At 48.0% G+C, this 9,215-nt stretch overlaps 1 pseudogene; it reads right to left on the bottom strand.

Moving 5' to 3' along the window:
* Nucleotides 1–3,562: 3,562 nt before the first annotated feature.
* LOC147661169 (syncytin-B-like) lies at nt 3,563–4,497 on the bottom strand (annotated as a pseudogene).
* Between the last annotated feature and the right edge of the window lie 4,718 nt (nt 4,498–9,215).

Below are 9,215 nucleotides of genomic sequence, written 5' to 3'. Positions count from 1 at the left end.
TGTGACAGATTTCAAAGGCTGCACTGTTACCGTTTTTACAAAGAAAAACCGGATGTGACGGATCGGGTGAATCAAATGATGCGCCTGGAAGACACTCATGCAAATCGTTATTTGTAAAGTTGTTACAACTTAAAACAAAGTCCAACACCGTATATAAGGGGATATTAGGATCGGAGAGGCCCAGAGATTCTTATCTGCAGCTTGTTGGATGCAAAAATATATTGTATGAATATGGAGGATGGCATTGTCCAAATTTCGCGGGCAGTTTTGTAAAAATCGCGGCATTTTTACAAAACTGCCGATTTCGCGATTTTGTTGCAAATCGCGAAATCGCGAAATACTGGAGGGTCTGAGCAATGACCCAAGCACCAATCGTAACGCGCTGCGAGTATGCAATAAGCGCTACGCTTTTAAGTATACACAGAAAGAATTCAAATGTCACTAGGCAGCCAAGCGCTACGATATTTATGCAAAAGCGCCACGTTTTGGATTGTGCAAGCAAAGGATTCAAAAGTCACAAAGCAGCCAAGCGCTACGATATTTATGCAAAAGCACTACGTTTTAGATTGTGCAAGCAAAGGATTCAAATGTTACAAAGCAGCCAAGCGCTACGGTACCCGTTGGCCAGGGAAGCGTGGGGGAGCGACCGCTACTGCCAGAGACAGGACATTTATACTCCCTCTCGCTATAGTCTCCCTTGGTTCCTCCCTTGGTTTCTGTACTTTTAGTCCCTTAGAGATATCAAGCTCCAATCCCCCCTGACAACTGACTCTTTCCACTTGAATTGTTTGTTTACCGCAGGTAGAAGGGCAGTCTAATAGGGCACAATTATGATCAGAATCTGGTCCCCTATCCCTGCGTGGTTCGTGGTTCTGCATGTTAGTATCTTTTAAATGTCCTATCAATGAAGCCAGGCCTGACTCGATTGAATCGAGTCTCTTTCCCAGAGTGCTAATTACGTCTTTCACAAAAATAGTCAAATCAACAAAGGATTTTATGATACCTTCCATATCAGCACTGGATGAGCCTTTAGTTATGCCCTTATTACTTGTGCCTTTATTACTTGTGCCTTTTACACGTTCATTTAATTTGGTGTTAGCTGATCACTCCTTACTCGATGATTTAATAAGTTAATTTTAACCTTTTGGGGTGTAAGGGTTGGTTCATAAATCTGTGGTAGTAAATCTGTGATGACTGGTTTCTTAGATACGCACGCTCTTTTAAGGGGAGGTAGCAACGTGCCTTCTGGATCAATAGCTGAAATCTCACCACACCCTCGTTGTATACAACCATTATTTAAATCGTCTATTACCTCTGGTATAGGAATTACAACAACATCAGGGTTACCCTGGGAGGATAAACTAGTAATACACAAACTAGTATGGCCAGACGACTCTGCTCAGTTCTTCTTCCACGTTGGAGATTTGTTTTTCCAAGGCTCCCACCGCCCCGGACAGGTACTTCATGAGAGAGGTGCTTGGGTTTTTAACCTTCTTTAATTTTTGACCAGGCGGGGGTGTGTGTAATTTTATTTTCCCCATTTTCTTACACCCTGATTGATTTCTAAAAGAAGTTTACCCCTCCTTTACTCCTTAGTAACAACGTTGCTTCAATTAACAATAGGAACTTTATACAATACAAATAATTGGACAAAGTATTTGCGCAAAACTGATGTTCCTGAAAGATCTACAGTTTGATTCTAAAAAGTCTTGGTACTTGGCAGTGTGTTAATTAGTAAGCCCCCTCAGCCTCCTATCCAACGACATACAAGGTCCAGCAAGTTTATCAAACCAAAGTAATTGTTCGTCAGTGGGCAAAATTAGCAGGGCTGTTAATGATGTAAATTACCATGTAGCAGTCATTTTGCAGTTAGTCCTGGCGAAAATCCAAAACCAAGAGTCCTGGCCCAGCCCGGCCTCCTCCGGCCGATGACAGACAAGGACGGGCCTGCCCTTGGCCCGGGCTTTGCCTGGGCGAGCCTGCGCATGTCCCGCGCCTCAGGGGCTCACCGGTGCCTTATGCAGTGGCGCTGGTCTTCTCGCGGCAGTTCTTGCGCGGCCGCACTGCCTTCTGGGGGTTGTAGTGCCCCTGCAGTCCGCGGTCCGCGAGAGTGGAGGTAGTGATTAGTTGGGCTCAGTTGTAGGTACGCCTCAGGGTCCCTAGGCGGCACGGCGATGAAGCAGCAGTCTTTAGAGCAAAATAAAGGCAGTAATCCGATGTGGCAATCAGAGCGTCCCGCACCGTGGGGGCTCACCGGTGGCGCTGGTCTTCTAGCGGCAGTTCTCGCGCGGCCGCACTGCCTTCTGGGCGTTGTAGTGCCCCTGCAGTCTGCGGTCCACAAGAGTGGGGGTAGTGATTAGTTGGGCTCAGTTGTAGGTACGCCTCAGGGTCCCTTGGCGGCACGGCGATGAAGCAGCAGTCTTTTGGGCAAAATAAAGGCAATAATCCGATGTGGCAATCAGAGCATCCCCTGGAATTATGCAGCAGAGTTGAGTAAATTATACTGCAATTTTTGCGGCATAATGTGGCACATATTTTGTAGTATTACTTCATTAATTTTTCATTTTAATACATGGTAAATTGGTTATACTGTTTGAGCAAAGATTTCCCCTCATTAGTTCCAGCTTAACAACTAAATACATAAATAAGCAATGGAAAGATGACCATTGAAGGCCCTTCCACTACGCATGAACACAATTTGCCACTCTTTTAGTAACTTTTGATCCATTTGAGCTAGTAACAATTTGTTTCTAGAATCGGCTGATTATGCAACAGATAAAAGGGTTATATGTTAAATGCGACATATCAATAATTATGAGAAAACAATTGCGGCCACAGAATTTGTTGGAAGGTCATTTTAAGGTGGTTTTTACCACACAATTTAGTGCAGGAATGTACTATCTAAAATAATAAGACACACATGTGAAATGCAGGAAGGGAGTCAAGAGTGGTGTAGAACCGGGGGGTCTTAGAAGCAGACCACCCAGCGGTGCAGGACACACCCAAGTCCACAGCTTCCTCCAAGTACGTTCAAAAATGGGAGACCCCTACCACTGGGAGTGAAGAAACACAAGTTTATTAATCTTACACAGGAATCTCTAGAGATGGAAAAGTGTCCGTGACCCACTAAAGTTAGGTAATGGGAGACTGTTCGAATTGCAAGGAGCATGCAGCATCCTTTATAGGACGTGGACACTCCCTTCGCAGAGAAGGAACGCGGAAAGTTCATATAGCTTGCGGGATGGAGATACGGATCACCTGCCCTTTTTGTCAAGGAGCTTGATGCTGGAATGTGGCAGTCTAAGCCTTAGGCACATCACCTGACTCTTGCCATGTAGTTTGAACAGGAATGGAACCCCCCGGGCGAGGTCATCTGCCATCTCAACATTCCTGAAACATTTTAGCATGGGTGCGGGGAAAAGGTCAGCTCGAGTGCAGGTCGACCTGTACGTGGTCAGTGGGACAGAGTTGAACTGGACGCTGTAGTCACAAAGATGGTGGAGCACATGGCAATTTAGCAGAATCAGGTTTCACAGTCCCTCCTTTTGCCATGGGCAACACCTCAGTCAATATCGATCCGCATAAGCTTGCCTACATCTTGTTGATACAGTATTTTATTATCTTTGGTCCATTGAGGCGGTGTGGTAGGTGGTGTACATCCGATAGCACAGATAGAACAGAGTGCGGGCCACAGTGGATGCACAGACAGCAGAAGAACAAGAGAGCTAGCGGAATCAGTAAGATTGTTATCCTTTTCCAACCCCAGGAGACGAGTAGTTGCCAGAATCCAGAGCTCCAAGACCAGGGAGTTTCAGTTTCTTGATGGATTTCGGAGGCAATTCTGTGAAGCTTGGAGATAGCATCATATACTGACGGTGACGAATCAGGAATATAAACACAACAGCTTGCGCCAATGATGCGGCAGGCTCCTCCTCTATCCGCTAAGATGACGTTTAGTACCATACGATTTTGGAGGGCAACCATGCGGGTGGCATCAAGTACGGCAGAGTGGTTGGTCAGTACTCCTGCAGTCACAATAATTGTTGCTTTAAGGACTCTGGTTAGTCTTCTGATTTGGAGGCTGTTGGACATAGGAGCCCAGTACAGCAACAGTTCTTTCAAAGCATCATAGTACTGTTGACCTGTGGTGTCTGTCTGGTCTACATCTGACAATTGTCTTCTTTGACGGTGGTACATATTGTCTCTGTTGAAAGCGGGTGGTAAGAGGAAAGCAATGTAGCATGTACCACTCCAGTCGGGAGGTAACCATGTGTAAGCTTTGTTTCCACACACAAAATGCAATCCTGTAGGAAGGCGGAGATATGGGGTGAAATTGTCATAAGTCATTGTTGTATTGCATAGACTGACTCCTACTGGTGTTCTTCCTCGGCCTTGCAGACATAATGTACCAGGGCGTGGCGTGACAGAAATGGCAACTGTTTTAGCTCGAATGGTAACGAAAGTGTAACCCCACGTACCTCGCATAGGGGTGGACATGACGGTACGCATTAGTACTGAGTCAGAGGCATTACGGATGGTATTGTTGTGGGCATAGAATGTCCAAAGAAAGGACTGGAATGTGGTAAGGTTGCCAGCGTCGCCACGTGAGGGAAAGACGTTTGTCAGGTTGTACATCAGAGTGCAAGTATAAGCAGACGAGGCAGGGAACACTAGGAACTGTACAGTATGTTGAGTTGCATGAGGTAGAAGTCCACAAACATAACAGTCAGTTGCACCCGCAACTTGATTAAACTGGTGCAGCATTTGGATGAAAGTATTATTACTGAATTCAGAATGTCTGTTGAAGTGGGAATCAGGCCACGGAACATACAAATGTTCAGGAACTTCAGATGGTTGTGGGGTGTGAGGCAGGACAGTGTGATGGGCTGGAGCTGTTTCTTCAATAATCCAGAACACTACACTGAACAGAACAGCTAACGTAGTCAGTACAATCAGTACTATTGTCCAGGTACTGTAATCTCTCATTCTAGCTTTCTTCAGCATGGAGGTAGTACCAGGGGTGCATGTGGCCTCTGGATTCATACAGTTCCCATGTTGTTGACTGTTTTCTTCATCAGGGGGAACATTGGCAGACCTGGATGGTGGCCCTTGTTGGTAATCAGTGTTCAAGGGGTGCGTAGTCTTTGGTACTCATTAATCGGACGGATCGTGACATATCCGGGTTTTGGGGATGTGTGAGAAAGTGCCATCTTTCTTGCATTGGTATGCCCCCACTTTTTTCTGAACTGTTGATGTGCTTTGACTGAGTGTGCCCTGGGTTCCTGCCAACCAGGTACCCAGTGCCTGTGTTCCTTCCCTAAAACTGAGTTGAAACTAAAACCCAATTTGCATCTCTGGCTACCTGTCAACCCCTAGTAAATGACACCCTAGGTACCCAGGGCATGGTGACCAGAGAAGACTCCTGAGGGCTGTAGCATTTATTGTGCCACCCTCAGGGTCCCTTTACCCTGACACCCACAACTGCCTTTGTAGGCTGAGTGTCTAGGTGCAGGACTAAACAAAAAGTCGACTTGGCACACATCCCTGTGTGCCATGCCCACAGAGCCCACTGCCCTGGCATACTTCAGTCACCCCTCTAGCTGGGTGCCCTATGCCAGAGGTGTGGGCACAGGTGCATGAGCCCTGTGCCCCTACAGTACCCAGGGCCATTCCTGGGCATTGTAAGTGCAGTGATGCCATTAAGAGTATATGGTGCTGGGAGGTTGGCATTACGAACTCCACAACACCATAATGGCTACACTGAAGACTGACAAGTTGGGTATCAAACTTCTCAGCACATTATACACACACACTGATGCCAGTGTGGGGGTGTAATGTAAAATGCACCAGAGGGCATCTTAGAGATAAGATACCCTTTGGAAACCTAACCTACAGTCCATGTCTGGGCTGAGTGGCTGCAGAGGCTGCCACACAGCAGACATGTTGCTGGACTCCTGGGTGGAGAGCCCACACTCTCCTGGGCCTGCAACAATGCACATACTGGGTGAGGTGCTAGGTCCCCTCCCCCAGGATGGACAGGGGGAAGTTTCAAAGGCATGCCGCCTCTGTGAGCTTCTCCAGACCATTTGCTGTACCCAGCAACTGTCCCCCACCAGTCCTGACCCCCACTCTGGTGGGAAGACTGGTGGGAAAAACCAAGTCAGGAAGGGGGGGTGCCAGTCTGTGCCAACCACACCCCTCAGGTGGGGGAGACGAGGTGAAGCACGGCCCTGGGCCCCGGACATCTTGTAGATGGGGGGTCCTGCCCAATCACAGCTACTCTCGGCGACTCCTGCGGACAGCAACCTTGGGACACCCAGAGGACCTGCCTGCCCTGACCCTCTTAAAGCCTGGGACTCCCATCAGCAGAGGCTCTGCTGCAACAACACCCCTGGTGCTGAGGTTCCGTGACGATCGTAAGTGGTGTTTTTGACTCGTACGAATATGGTCGAGTCTGGTATCTATGAACTGCAAATAACGAGTTTAGTGGGTGTACGCAGTTTCGCTGTGCTAACCTAAACCGTTCGTCTGTTTCGTGGGTTTCTATATCTGTACCCACGGGTTCCATCTTAGATACGGCATCCATTTTGTCTCTTGCCCTCAAGTAGCCAGCGAACGGACGCTGTCCGCTTCGCGACCCTGGGATTCCCAAGACTTTTGCGGAAGACACGTTTCCTTTGAAAGTGTCTTTATGATGAGGGGGATGATACTGTAAGGCAGATGGCCCCGCTCGAGGCTCATCTTGCCGTGCCGGTCTATTGTCTCAGCCGTGCATCTCATTAGGCGCGTCCCTTTGATGCTTGCAACTCGTGTTTCCCGATACCACCCTTTTACACCCTTTCCGATCTCCCCACTGTTTCTGCCTTCCTTTGCACCTGTTTCTGTTCCTTCTTCGATCTGTTTACTGCCGAATGGAATGTACTAATGGTGGGAAGATGGGTTTTTTACAGTTGGGAGCCACCAAATGTTTCCGTACTTATGTTCCGGGCCTTGAACGTATGAAAGCAACCTCCTTGTGGTTTATGATGGGAACCAAGTTGTAAACCTTTGTGTATCATGTTAACCTATGAGAGAAATGTGTATAAAAGGAGCGACCCACAGTAGCAATTTGAAGCAGGCTCAGCGAACCTACATGCTATGTACTTCTCGTGACTTCTGTGTTCCCTGCAGTAATAAACCTCGAATCTTTGACGCCGAAGGAAGTGTCCCGTGTCTCTGTCATTTGTCACCGGAACAGGTTACCCTCAAAGGTTTCAGGTGTTGTCCCCTGGCACCGCTGGGTCTTAAGAAAACCCAGTCCTTCAGTTGGCGCCCAACGTGGGGCTGCATCAGTGGTACCGGTCCAAGCCCGACGATCGTGAGGAACTTCGTGTGAAATCTCCGAGGGAAGGTGCACCCCGCTTCATCGATCCTGTTGTCGAAACAAGTGGCCCGACGACTTTTCCCGCGAAGATTCCCGCCTCCTGACGGCTGCGACGGACTGCTGCCCTGACTGTAGACCTGTTTTGGCGACTGGCGTAGACCTTGGTACAGCGAGACGATTGACGGGCCTTCCTGGTGACGCCATCGATCTTTGAGGTCTTTGAAGCACTGCCGACGCAGACGGAGGGTCCAGGCCACCAGCTCCAGCCCGGAGACTGGGTGGTGACGAGGAATTTCGGAAGAAAAAGAAACCTCGAGCCTCGTTTTACTGGACCCTTCCAGGTCCTCCTTGCCACGAGAACTGCTGTCCGTTTGGAAGGCCGGAAGAACTGGGTGCATGCCACCCACACCAAAAAGGTATCTATACCTTTACCGGCGGACTCGTGGGTGAGGAAAGGCATTGCTTCATCTGAAATGGAGAAATTGCAGACCTTCGTACCTTTTAGCGACGCCGAACCTGTCGGAGAATCCTCAGTGCAGCAGAACGACATTGTTGAACATTTGTCACCCCAAAGCTCAAGATCTGAAAATTTGACTGATCAGCAGAACTCTGTTCCCTCATCGGATCCATTGTTTGACGAACAGACACGTCCTGGAAAGAGCCGATACTTTTTGCGATCTAACACCAAGGACTAATAAAATTTGCTCTTATTCCTCGACATTTACGTTACCCCATTGACACGATCAGCCTAAAACACTCGTATAACTATGATTTTGTAAATATTGATTTTTTTCCACATCTGTGTTTTTGCTTCCACAGCTGAAAGACTTTTGTGCATATTTGTGAATAAAGATACCTTGCATCCAGGTGTACCGTAGGGCCGCGAGTGTACTTCCTTCTGGTTAGTAGGTCTTGACACTAGGTCAAAGGCCGTCGGTTCCTGGGAACTCCTAGGGATTGACTACTGCTACAGAGAACGAAGTGCGTCAAGAAACGTTGCGGACGGTTTTAGAGGATGGCATTTTCTAAACTTGTGGACTTGGAAAAAGCTCAGGCGCAAAGATTCAGACTGCAACAAATTACCTGTACCAAATGCTTTATGTTTCAGGTGTTCCTACTGTTTTTAACTGTTTCTTCATTATTGGTGGGTGGGGTGTATTACCTGATACTGACGTTTTTGCCTTCTGCCTCACCTACCCCTTCTCCTGAACCTAAAACTACCTCCACTGTTTCTCCTCATTCCTTTCACATCTTACCTCAACACGAGCAGGCTAGACGCGCAAAATTCAGAAATAATTCCTTCATTCAACTCCTTCATCAGCATCAGTTAGTGGTAAATACTACTAATTGTTGGGTGTGTGGGTTAATGCCACATACCACGGATAAGGGAATTCCATATCTGGTCCTTCCTTATAGTTCCCAGGGTTCAGCTCGAGCATTCCAAACTATGTTTCGAAGCACACTAGATTCCTACCCCAAACGAGAGCCACGTCCTCCCCACTTTGGTCCTGGTCCGTATCACAAGCCTTTGGCCATAGCGATTGCGGACTTAGATAGGGATATCTACGAACCGTCGCTCATCCCGGACGAAGAGGTGCGAGCTTATAGGGATCTAAGTGAGGTTGAGTACAGTGCGCTTGTGGGTGAAAGACAGCTCAGAAGCTCGCCTCCGATATGGATCGTACCCCACCTTGGTAATTTCTGTCTACTAGGTCGTGGCCGAAGATCGAGAGCTCGTCTTGGAGAGAGCGCTTGCTCCGAGACTTATATCCTACCGATGCTCTCTTCCCCTGTGTTTCTGGCTGCCAAGGGTACATACTTCGTCTGTCATGATCGTGCGTATACGTGGTTG

The sequence above is a fragment of the Lissotriton vulgaris genome, unplaced genomic scaffold (genome assembly GCF_964263255.1).
Source record: "Lissotriton vulgaris unplaced genomic scaffold, aLisVul1.2 SCAFFOLD_4954, whole genome shotgun sequence".
In the NCBI taxonomy this organism is placed as follows: Eukaryota; Metazoa; Chordata; class Amphibia; order Caudata; family Salamandridae; genus Lissotriton; species Lissotriton vulgaris.
Note: the sequence above shows the minus strand (reverse complement) of the source record. Positions and strands in the feature narration are given on the sequence as shown.